At 51.2% G+C, this 12,777-nt stretch overlaps 1 protein-coding gene across 2 annotated transcripts in view; it reads left to right on the top strand.

The window, feature by feature from the left end:
- SOX13 (SRY-box 13) overlaps positions 1 to 12,777 on the top strand; it is a 70,464-nt gene that overhangs the window by 11,702 nt on the left and 45,985 nt on the right. The gene's annotated exons all lie outside the window — the stretch shown is intronic.

Genomic DNA, 12,777 nt, shown 5'->3' with positions numbered 1-12,777 from the left:
TATCCCAGCCTTGGCTGAGGGCCGTGCAGGGCAGGACACACTCTCGGGGCAGTATCCATGGGCAGGAGGCAGGAGTGAGGACCAGGTGCCCTTCTCAGATGAAAAGCAGGGTGAGGCAGGCCCAGGTGGGCTTCAGCAGGGTTGAAGGTGCTGGATCAGTTTGAAATCCCTTCTGCTGTACTGCTACACCCAGGTTTTTGGAGGCGGGGGGGCAGGCGCAAAACCCACTCCTATCGTCCTCTGCAAAGCGTCTTGCCATCAGCACTGTTACCGCCCCTTTCTCTCTCTAGTGCTCTTGCAGTCCTTGGCTTGGAGTCATGCTAAGCAAGCACTGCCAAAGTTAACACAGGCCATCGAGTGCATGCGTCGGGGGCTGGAGAGAAGGATCTAGGCCACATCCACTGTGCATGGCTCCCTTCTGATCCTTGGACAGGCTGTGTCGTGGGTGGGGGGACAGGGACAGACCACCAGAACTGGACCAGATGCAGCATTGGCATAACTCAAAAATTTCTCTTGTGTTTCTCTGCCCTAAGCCTCCTCTCAGCATGCCGCATGCCCTTCAGCAGAGCAAGACTGGTTTGCGCCAGGTGGTGATTTGGCCCCTTGTTTTCAAGTGTGTTTCCCTGAGGGGAGTCTGTGCTGGCTGCCAGCTTTCTGCCTCCTGTTAGTGACCTCCCTGCCACTCTGTGCTGCCCGCTGGATTGCAGGGACACGATGCTGTAATAAGCCATGTTCATGACATGCAGTGAGCTGCATTAGCACCCATGCTACAGTTCTCTGAAGCCGCAGCTTCACGGAGCCCTTCTCTTTCTAGCTGGGCCTGAAATAATTGTCCCCCCAACCCTCTCCCTGCCAAATCAGCCACTCTTCTGCAGTCTAGAGACCCTCCTAAGCTCATCCTGGAGGTCCTTGTGCTACTCTGGCCTTAGTCATTTGCTTTTGCAGCCCACTCTAGGAACCTGACCCCCCGTGCTGCATGCAGGCGGTCACAGAGTGCAGGGGCTTCCTCCACCTCCTGTAAGTCATACTGAAAAACAGCCTTCTTGTGAACAGAGAATTCAGGGTGTTGCGAAGACCGCGCTAGACAAGCCCCATATCAGAGCCGATCTCCTAAGACACCCAGTTTTAACAGATGGGCTTAGCTTTCACTTGAAAGGACGGATTTCTGATATCGATCATGCTATCTGAAGGGTGCATCCTGTTGCTAAGTTTGGCTGTTTCCTCAGCTCAACAGCTGTTGTTGCAGTAAGTACAGAGGTTTTGGGGGGGTGAGGGGGAACGTAAATTTTTTGTGCTACGAGCTAATGCTGACTCCCTGATTCGACATTGTGTTGGGAAACAGAGAGCCAAAACTGTGTGAGATGCTAAAGTAAGCAGCATTGTGCCCTGACGCTTCTTGCCCAGGCTGTAATCACAGCATGACCAGGCTGATTGAGGACAAAGTGCTTTCTTCATACTTGGGAAAATATTTGGGACATTAAATCAAAACAAACTAGCAGCCGCCCTAAAAGTGCAGCGCTTCCCTGGCACCTGATTTTCTCCACGTGATGCGTGGCATTCAGCGTAGCATTCCTACAAGGGCCTGCTTCTGAGATGAGTGTGAATCAGGAGTCATTCTGCAGAAGCCGGTGGCACTGCTTTGTGAAACTGGGGCATGGAAGAGGGGAACTGGAGCGATACAGCTGCATGGTTTCTAGCGCGCTGGGAATACTAGCACCTGTGAGGATCTCTCCCGCTCATCATCTCACACCTTCAATGAAGGGAAAGGGCTGTCAGATCTTTAACCAAGAAATCCTTTATCCCAAAAGCTAACTGGTCAAGAAATAAATGTGTATTATGCCCCAAAAGTAGCAAATTAGTAAGGAGTTGCATGTAGACCCCACAAATCCCTTCCCAGCAGCTCTGCTTTCACTTCCCAGGTTCTTGTGATGTTCCTAGTCTTCTGCAGAGTCCTTCAGTCAGGTAATACCTGAATGTCTGAGGTCAAAAATGAGGAAAAAACCCATCTCTTCGAGGCTTTACTCATTCCTCACTGCAAAAAAGAACGAGTCTGTCTGAGGAAGGGTACTGGGATACCTGCAAGCTGGACTTTGCCTTTCCAAGCATGCCGTTGGTCCAAAAAATGGTATCGCCCGCAAGCATCCTTGCCTCTCTCTTTTTCGAAGGGTCTCTTCAGACTTTGGGACAAGTGAATCTGTTTTTTGGAGTTGCTTTTCCTGATGAGGTTGGTGCTTTGAATGTGTTTGTTACTGCTTGCACACGTATCTCCATTTGCAATGTTTAATGTGGCCTTCTCTTTTCTCCCAGCCTGGGTCAGAGAGAGTCTGGCTGCCTCTGATATTATTTTGCTAAGCAGGGGCTCTTTGCTGCAGTTAGCCGGTATTTAAAGCCTCCCAAACCCTTAATAAAATAACAACAATAATAATAATTAGTAATACTACTCTGCACTTCTGCAGTGCCATGCAGCTCAAGATTACAAACGCTAATTAATTAAGCCTTACAACACCCCCTCCCCACCCCCTCCCTTCCACAGCAAGGGAAAATAATCACTCAGGAGACTCTTAAGAATGAATATAAAGGCTGGGAAATCCAGGCACTGAAACAAGACAAATGGGGATTTGAAGACAATCAGGACCGGGGCCATGTGACACCAGAAGTGGACAAGGCAAGAGAAAAGATAAAAAAAACGGTGGAAAGGCAGAGAGAGAAAACAACGGCCAGCTTAGAAAAAACACCAGGGAAAGAAAAGCCCTGAGATGAAGGGAGCGACAAAGCATCAAAGAGAGGAATAACCAGAGGGGGAACAAAGACATGGGAACAAAGACCAGCCCGAACAAAGGACCAAAGAAAGGAGAACAAAGGATGGAGAACAAAGGCCCCAACTAGCAAACAGAGGCCCTGGACAAGAAAAGCTCTTCTGTTGGGATTGAGAGTTAGGAGGGGCCGGGACCATGAGGGTGGGTGCCTGGGTGGGTTGCCAGGGGCAAGAGGCTCTTATTTATGCCGTTGTGTTCCTGCATGGTGCCCACGGGTGGGTGAGGGGGCGGTTAGGGCAAGCTGGGGCAAGGAGGAAGGTTGCTGATGAAGGAGCGATTGGCCCAAACCAAAGCACATGGGAGCTTCACGGGAAAAGCAGGTCTACAGCCAGAATCTGGGCCTTGCTTTTCCAGGGGCCCCTCTGGCTGCCTTTTAGGCACCAGGATGGATAGCAGCTGTGTCCAAAGATCCTAAGAACAGGTTGGGTTGGCTCCAAGTTCAGCATTGCCCCCATCTCTAATGTGGCCACATCTAACCAGCTTTCTCCCCATCACTACCTTGCAGATCCAAGGTTGCAGTCACGCAGCCACTGGTTCCTTCAGAGTCCCCCAGGGAAGTTCATACAACTCGCCTCCACTTCAGGGGAGATCCCCAGGCGAGCGGCTCACTGAGACCCCCTGGCAGCACAGCTGCACTGAGCCATGGAGTGTGAACGTGTAGGTAGCTTTGCTACTTGGGGCACAGCATCTCTGAGGGGGTTGGCTCCCACCCCTCGGATGCAGGGAGATCTGCAAGGTTCATGGGCTGGTTGTAGGGCTCGAGCCACAAACGTCTGGGGAGGAACATCAGAAAGGTCTTTTCCCTTGGGATCACAGGGCTGGAAGGGACTCCAGGGATCATTTAGTCCCATCCCCTGGACAGATGCAGAATAGACGGCTCCTAAACTACCTCAGACAGAGGCTTCCCCGTGGCTTTTCTTTGGGGAAGGAACTATCAACCCATCGTGCTCAGGACATGTCTGTCCTGTATTATTACCATCCTGTAGCTTCACCTCTCCTTGACCTTAATGCCTATTTTAATTGGTACGTGTGTGTGTGTGTGTGTACCTGTACATAGGTATGTGTGTGTTTGTATTTGTATATATGTATGTATATTACAATACAATGGAATAAGTTAGTATAATTAGTATCACCATTATTACTGTAGTTGTTAAGTTTTTAATACCACGTTGGCTTTTCCCTAGTGGGTTGGTCCCAAATATTTATAACTTATTCCAGCCCAAGCAGATTTTAGCGGCACTTGTTATACTGTACACAGAGGACCAATACAGCATCTAGATAAAAATGATGCTGGGGCAGGGAAAGACCTGTTAGATCATCAAAATCATGTCGTTGCTACTGGAGATTTGAGTCCTGTGGTAGGGGAGGTATCAGCTGGTAAAGTGCTTCTCAGACCTTGAGGAAGCTGGCTGTAACCTGAGTTATTAATTACCCTGGGTATTAAGGCCAGGCTGGCACTAAAAGCTTTGGTCAGTATAATAATGGTGGATGATTGGGGTGGGGGGTGTTATGACATATTTTATACCAGCAGCAGTCATAATCTAAGGCATTGTTACACTGGCTGAAAAGGCTTTTCTGGGACAGCTTGTTTCACTCTGGGAACGGATACACATAAGACTCGTAGAAGCTGTGCCTGCACGAGGAGGGCTTGCCAGTGTAGTTAAACCAGCTAGGGTAGAGGTGGCCTTAGACACGGCGGCTGCTGGACAAGCATGGACCCATCACTGAATCAGGGCGGCTGTGTGTAGCTACAGAGCCAGCCCAGAGCGAGCAGCTTTTCGTGTCAGGGCCTGGCGCTGGAAGAGCGACAAACAAACCTGAGTATTTCTTCCTGCCAATGCCACATCTCCTGTATCGCGGTGTGCGCTGCAGAGTGATGCCAAGCCGGGCAGCTACACTTGCTGAAGACCTCCCCCTTTTCCCCCACATGAGACCGGGGTCTGGAACAGGATGTGGGATACAGGCACTGCTTTCCTTTTCAGGGTCACCTCCACTTGCCTGGCTCTTCAGGGAGTGTTTATATGTTTTTTTAAATCTGTTGTAATTGGAAATTATAAGTAAACCATGGAAATGTGTCAGTTCACAGTGGGGTTTTCTTGTTCCAAATCAACCTGGCGTTTGGAGCCAAAACTTTTTGAGAGAGAGAGAGAGAGAGAGCGAGCGTTTTGTCTCTGGTTTGGTTCCCCAATTCTGGGGAAGGCCTGAACTAAGAAGCCTGATTTTTCAGACAACAGGAGCTTGGCCACAGTGACGGTGCTCTTAGTTGGGAGCCCAGTCCGTAGCCCCGTAGCCTCTTCTGAACAAGTCTTGCCCACAAAGCACAGGGTAAATGAACTGTTCGCTGCAAAATGTCACTTCATTTCACACTAAACAGGGCATGCTTGAGAGAATGAGAATTAGGAAGGCTTTGCTGGTATTAGAATAGCGTGGAGCAAAATGCTGTGGATGTGGACACAGGTATACCAGGTATTCTGACTAGAACGGAGAAACCACATTTCACTGGAAAAATCAGCTTGACTAGCAAAGGCCTGTTTTGGTTCCCTCTGGGGCTTTTGTTGGCACGCTGTGCCTGCTTGATACCACACCTGATACTGCCCTTGATTGTTGCTGCTGTTTTTGCAAGAACTGTAGTGTGGACGTGTTCTTTTCATCGCTGGATGTTCCTCCAACTCTGGCTTTGTCCGCTAAGCACACACTGGCCTGCCTCACTACACTCGAGACCCACCACCACGGCCAGGAAGAAAGAAAGCAGAGAGATCATGAGGTCACTTGAACTGGCTCCTAGATTGCACAAGCAAAATGTGTGTGCCGGAGGACCCAAGAAGAGCTGCACACTCTTGGATCAATGAGCATCGTGCTCATGTCTCTCCATCCCAGGTTATGGGAAAGAACCATCTCTGCTTTATAGATGAAGAAACCAAAGCACCGGTAAGTTGACAGCCATGCTTTCAAGAAAGGCCATTAATTGGGGGTATCTCAATAGAGTCCACGGTAAGGCACCTGGGGTCTGATTTTTCAGACGCGCCAAGCACCCCAGATCCAGTTGGAGCCACCACTGTTCAGCATCTCTCACTGTCAAGCCCGGGTTATTTTCATGTGGACACCCAAAACGAGGGGTTACTCTTGAACCTTTTGCTCCCAGGGACTTGTCCCAGATCAGATACTGACTGAGTCAGGGGCTAGGTGGGGACCACAGCCCAGGTGCCTTGAATCATAGTACCCAGTTTCAGTGTTCAGAGAACACCGAATTAAATTAGAAATAATGCTGGGATTTTATTATTGGGCTTTAATTGATACCTTTACTAAGGTTTTCCCGTCTTTTGTTCACATAAATCTCTTGGTGAAGCCTGAGGGAGGTGATGAATCATGCCAGCCCCTAGAACGTGTCTACTGCTTTTTCTGGTTATAGAGAAAGTCAGTGTTGGCCTACCCAGGGTTGAGAGCTGCTTTGCTACCGAGTCCAGAGGGGACTTATTTCGAAGAGCAGGGGCTGAAGCCGAGGTAAGCGAAGCAGTAAGCGGAGTCCGTGTCCGTCGCTCCTGGTGAGCGAATCCGACTCCTTGGGCCTCTGGTGAGGAATTCAGCCCATGCCCGCTTCCAAACAATGGTTCACTTCCTCACAGGAAGCAAGGGCCCTTTTGTTCCCTTCGGTTTGCCCCCTCTGACCAGTTACAGAGGGGCCAAGCCATTGTCTAACCCATTTCCATGACTCAGCCAACTGCATCCTGAGATCTAGAGAGCACAGGGTTGCAGCCGGTGCTCGGGGTGACACGCACAGCCAAAGCCAGAGAGACAGCGCCGGGCTCTGTCGGAGGAAGGATTGCCCAGGAAAGGGAGTGTAACTGCTAGCTGCCTCTTTTCCACCTGCATCCCCTGCACCGGAGACGGGCCTCCCCATCCATCCTGACTGTCCTTGCCTCCTTCTGCTGGATAATCAGACCGTTGTGAAACCAACCCGACAGGCAGACAGCAACAGGAGCCGGTCCAAGTTCCTTGTTCAGTCAAGAACCCCTTTGCTTTTTGAAGTGAATACTGAGCAGAAACCAATAGATACCAGCACGTTTGAGCAGCGAACAAGGAAAAGTTTGCTCCAGGATCTCCTGTCCCCACACAGTACTGCTGACTGGTGGGGAGACCTAGATGAGTAAGCAGTGCATGCCTGTCCCTTACAAAACTGTCAGGGACTATCATACAGAAGGTGGAAGAGCATCCCAATAGGAAGCAGCCTTCAGTCTCTCTGGTGTATAAAACCTGGAGTTTGTAACAAAGACTGTTTACTACATGGGAAAAGAGCAATAATGACAGAGGGTTTTGTGCAGAGAGGCTGTGACTAACCTGTTTTAAGTCAAGGAAAGGGGTCAAATATTAACCTGATGGCGGGGTGAATTAGATGCACCAGTCCTCAGGTGGTCAGAGGACGATGGAGACTGCTTGACCTGAAGCCCACAGGGCCCACAAATGGCTTTGGATTAAGCCCCATCTTGCTCTAAGGGAGGTGGGGGAGAAATCAGCAGAGCTAACAGCAGGAATATACTTATAAAAACACCTGCCAATGCCATTCTCCCACATGCCAGGTTGTGTGACTTCTTCACTGGCTTCTGTGAAGTTACTCCTGCTTTACGCTGTTGCAAAGGAGAAACCTCACGTCTAGTGTGTAGAGCTGAGCGGCCTAAAGTCCCCCTGGGCTGATGGGCCATGTTCCTCCTCGATGACCGTGTCTGAGCCATATTCCTCCTTGGTGACCAGGTCTGCTCTGCTTGCACGCACGCACGCACACACACACACACACACACACACACAGAGTACCATTGTACCAGCGCTGTTACAGTGATACGACCCTTTGAGTGCACGTGGGCCACGGCTAGGCTAGGAGCACATTTCCCGTGTTGAAGCGCCAGTATGCTATACCAGCCCAGCACCCAAGTATGGATGCCACTTGAGCTGTGCACCTGTCTTCCTTTGCTGGCACAACCTGCACGCAGATCAGGAATCGCACCTCCTCACGCCGCTGTGCGACAGAGCTGGTCGCCCTAAGGATAGCAGTGTAGACCCGTGTGTATTGGCGTCGCTTGTTCCCACGCCAGTACAAGGTGTTATAAGCCTGGGGTAGCAGCATCCATGCTAGGACCGCATGGTAGATGTTGTGCTCCTCCATACACTGCAAGTGTGAGTAGACCAGGCCTCACGCTTGGTTATTCCCTTAGCTCCAGGGAAGGTGGAGAGCCTGATTGTGAACTGTAGTCACTTCCACCAATACACTGTGATGGTGTAGTCCTCCCAGCCCATTGCATGGGGGTAAAGGTACACGGGGAAGCTGCTAGTCCAGCCCATGGACCCTGCCTCTACTGCTCCCCCGAAGCTACTTTGCCAGCAATAAATCCAGGGAGTGGGAGAAGAGGAGTGAAAGGAAAGTGAAAGTATGCAGCTGCCTCTGACTCCTCCCTTGGTCCTAGCTGTTGCCATGGAGACCAGAACAAAGCCTTTCTCTCCTCTCTTTTGGGATTGTCCATTGTTTTCACCCCTCCCTTCGGCCCCTTTGTTAATTGTTTGCCCAGCCTGGGTGGGTGTTCCTGCCTCCCTCCCTCCATCCCCCCACCCCTTTCCCAGAAAGGAGGCATCAAGGGAGTGATTGTTAGGTGCTGGGAAGCTGTGGCAAGGCTCTGACCCTCCCAAAGGTGCTCCAGAGACCCTGGGGCCTGGCACGGTCACAGCCCAGCCAAACAGGCTGGCCTTCTCAGGACTTTCCTGAACCCCTAGGAAAGCGGGTCCCAACCGTTTTTGAGCTGCAGTCTCGTGACTGCCCATCCAATGCAAGCCAGGGTGTGATAAGTGAGTTTCTGGGCAGCCCGTGACCCCACTTTGGAGTGCCCTGGGGCTGCTTCCCTTCACTGGGAGCCTCTTGCTCTACTTTGGGGGGGGGAGTTCTCCCACGCGCACTGGGGCAGGTCTGCCGGAGGGACGTGGGAAGCAAAACTGCAGCAGGTGATCTACAGGGAGGACTCAGTAGAGAAGAGCAGACTAAGAGGGGAATAGCAGCCTTCAACTCCCTGCAGGGGGGTTGCAAAGAGGATAGAGCCGGACCGTTCACAGCGGGGGCAGATGACAGAACAAGGAGCAATGGGCTCAAGTTGTAGGAAGGGAGATTTAGGTTGGATATTAGGAAGAGCTTTCTCACGAGGAGGGTAGTAAGATTACCCAGAGGGGTGGTGGCATCTCCATCCTTGGAGGTTTTTGAGACCCAGGGAGACAAAGCCTTGCCTGGGATGATCTAGTTGGGGCTGGTCCTGCTTTGAGCAGGGGGTTGGACTAGATGTAACCTCCTGAGGTCCCTTCCAACCCCCATTTTCTGTGATTTTGTGACTCTTGTGGATGAAGCTGCATCAATGGGCACTGTCCTCAGAACGTACCAGTGTAAATGCAGTGCCCATGAATGTTGCGTGCCTCCCAAGGCTGGTGGGGCATGGCAACTGCCCGCAGGCGGTGGTGGTGGCGGGGTCATGGTGGCGGCGAGCGGGGAGCTCCTGCAGGCAGCCACGGCGGTGTCGGAGGTGGGGGGGGCAGCATCAGTGGTGGCTAATATCAGGGGGTGCACGTGCACCCGTGTGCACCCTCTACGCATCACCAGTTGCAGTGCCGGAGGGATGCCTTCAAAGTTACCTGCAAAGGATTTGGCCAAGGTTGCATCTGGGTCCTTCAGAGACTGTTGCTTGAGGGAGGCAGTTTTGGTGGCTCTATTATAGAGTGGTTCTGCTACTGGTCAGCTGGGTGACTGATGAAATCACTTCTGTGTGCCTCAGTTTCCCCCTCTATAAAATGGGGATTAAGGTGCTGAAGAAATCTTTTGTAAAGTGCTTTGAAACCTGCTGATGCAATGTGCTATCTAGGTTCTAGGTTTGACTACTGTTGTATTAGCTGGGCTTCCAAAATGCCTTAGAGCAGCCTTTGCTTTCAAGGGTTGGGATGTTTGGTCTTTAAATCTACTTTGTGACTGGACTTACGGGATGGCAAACTCTCCGGGACAAGCACTGTTTGTGCAGTGCCCTGGGTATGAGGGCTCTGTTCCTGTTTGGGGCCTGTGAACGCTGCTGTAATATCATGTACTGTTAGCATTAACCATATCAAAGAGACTGCCTCGGGTTTAGTTACGCTGTTCGTTTCAGCTGGGATTTTCAAAAGCCCATCAAAATGGGATCTGGGTGCTTGTGAAAAACCCAGCTGTTCAGGTTTGCAAGTTTTGTGCCAGCTGGTACTGGCTTGATAGCAGAGATAAGCAGGAACTGGATTGTCTGTTCCCCAGGGGAAATTCCAGGAGCTTCCAGTTTTTTCTAACAGAACTTAAAAACTTTGTACGTGCCCATAGACCCAAATCCCGGAAAAAAACTAGTCCTTTCATATAAACAGAAGTATTCCGCTTCCAAAAAATCAGCACGAGCTTTCTCTCCCGTCAACGTTTTAATGTTGTGAACAGATATTCGGAATAGAATATACATTTCTAGCCAGAGTTGTTCTGCAGTGAAAATCTGGGGCCCTCCATTTGGAAAATGTTGAAACCAAGCACTTCTTGCGTCGTCAAAATGCTTTCTCCTGTTTCCTGTCAATGAAATATCAGCAAAATCAGCACATTTTAGGTGGAATATTTTTGCTTCTAACTGGCTTTTTTCCAATGGGAAAGCCTGGTGGGAAACCCCCAACCAGCTTGACCTAAGGGCTGCAGCTGCGGAGACTGAAGGTCTCTGGGTGGTAACAAAAGTTTAGGTCTCCTCCTCCACTCCATGATAAGGGGTCTGAGGACTGCTCAATCTCACCACTGCAATCATCAGCCTCTCTGCTGAGACTGAAAACAAGGCCATTACAGTAATGTGCCCTATTAGGTGCATACCTACTGGCTCCAAACGGGGTCTGTGTTGGCACCTCTTTGCCTTCCAGCAGGTAAAAGTGTTTTAATGGGGGCAGCTCTTTGGCCTGTGTTACACAGACAGGCAGACCAGATGACCCAGCTGTTCCTTCAGGCCTTTGTATCTATGGCTTTGGAAGGCAGCAGTGGAGTCTCCTTCTTTTCATGGCTTGCTCCAGAGATGAACCAGTTTTTAACCACTTTTGTAGCATGGAGCATCTCTCTGCTTAATCATCGTCTGGACACAGGAACCAGTTACTCATGAGATAGGCTCTGAAATGTGGGTCTTTTGCATGGTCAGAGAGGCAAAGCTCTACATTTAAGACCTTCCAGCTACTTGACCTAGAGCTGCCTGGGGCAAAAGGCTTCAGATTCTAAATAACTTTTAAATCCGTCTTGGGGAATTAAAGCAAAACTCACCAAATCCCCATTTTGCTGAGATATACCAATGCCTTAAGATGCCAAGAATATGAAAGTTCTTCCTGAAGCTGGCGGCTGCCTTGGTCAGACACCACTCCCTGTGCTTGCTGCCTTCTACAAGGCTGCTGCTGTGAAGGGGGAACGATGCCTGCCTTTGCAAGGCAACAGGATGAAATATATGTTGTCTTCATGGGCCATTAGAAGTTGGACATTAGGATGTGTGCCTGCAAGCCCCTGGGGGCGGAGGGCAGGTGGGATACCCTCCAGCTGGAACATGGAACAGAGAAGCCCTGCAAGGTCTTGCCCCCATCTCCTTGGCACAGAGGATGTATTGGTAAAACCAGTTAGGAATCAAGGACACGAGATACAGTTCACCCATGTGGCAAGGGTGGGCTAAGCCCTGGAAGCATGTCCACACCGCCTCTGACATGCCAGAGAGCGCTGAACTGAAACACAGCATGCCCACTGGGTCCTACTCCAGATGCGCCAGGTGTGGGAAAATGTGACGTGTCTGCTGTTAGAGCAGCTGGTCCTCACTCAATAAGCAGGCTCGCTGAGAGAGTGAGAATGGCACTGGGCACATCCTGGGCATGCACCACATGGAGGCTACCGCGGGCGTGTGGGGCGGAGTCGGCGGGCAGCATGCGTTTTCATGGCTGTGCTCCCTCGTTCAGCTGTAAAGGGTGCCAACCAGCCCTGCATACTCTTTTCAAATGGGCTCAAAGCTCCAGTAGTAGGTGTTGGGGGCCTGGTGAACATCATAACACTTTGCAAATGGGTGCATCAGAGTAGGGAACACCACTGGATAACAGCGTTATTGTCATTTTACAGATGGGTCAGCTGAGGCGCAGAGAAGAGGGAAGTGCTTGTTCAAGGTCGTGAAAGCCAGGGGTGCAGCAAGTTCTGGACCCCTTGGGATCAGTGCAGAAGTCAGTGTTTACCCTGCATCATCCAGGCGAGATGATGAGAACCGTCCCTTCCAGTCTTTGAGCCCAGATCTCTTGGGTTCCTCACGTACAGATGAAGCTAACGTACAGGATTAGGGCTCTCTTCTCCACCTCTGATTGGTTTTCCCAAAAAAGCAAGGTGCACGGGATGGGGAGCAGTGCAGAGGGCAGAGCACATCTATTCTGGAGTAGCTGCTAAAGCTTTTCCTCTCTCCTGAGTGCTCAGGGAGAACGCAAAGTGCAGGTTATGACTTCAGCCCGCTCCAAGGCTCGTGCAGCAACAGGGAACACATCTGTGCTAGATGTAGGCCTGTGCTAGGCATAACTCGGTTAGACGTATGCCTGTGCTGGATGTACGCGTGTGCGAGACAAGCATGGGTGCTAGGCGTGTAGCTGTGCGGTGCTAGACATCCGTTGGTGCTAGGCATAACTGTGCTAGACACAAATCTGTGCTGGGCATAACTTGGCTAGACGTACACGGGTGCTAGGCACAGCTCTCCTAGACACACACACCTGTGCTAGACGTGTCTTTGTGCTAGACAGCTCTGTGCTAGCCTGCCCGTCTGGGCGGTGTTGGCGTCTCTCCTCCGGACGCGGCCGCGCTAGGGCAGCTCCGAGCCGGTCAGCTGCCCCGTGCTAGGCGCAGCTCGGCGCGCGCCGTGCCCGCGGCCGCGCGGGTCTGCGCGGTGCTGGGCGCCGG

Source organism: Crocodylus porosus, unplaced genomic scaffold, assembly GCF_001723895.1.
Source record: "Crocodylus porosus isolate Cpor-Errol unplaced genomic scaffold, CroPor_comp1, whole genome shotgun sequence".
In the NCBI taxonomy this organism is placed as follows: Eukaryota; Metazoa; Chordata; order Crocodylia; family Crocodylidae; genus Crocodylus; species Crocodylus porosus.
This window is presented reverse-complemented; position numbering and strand designations above follow the sequence as displayed.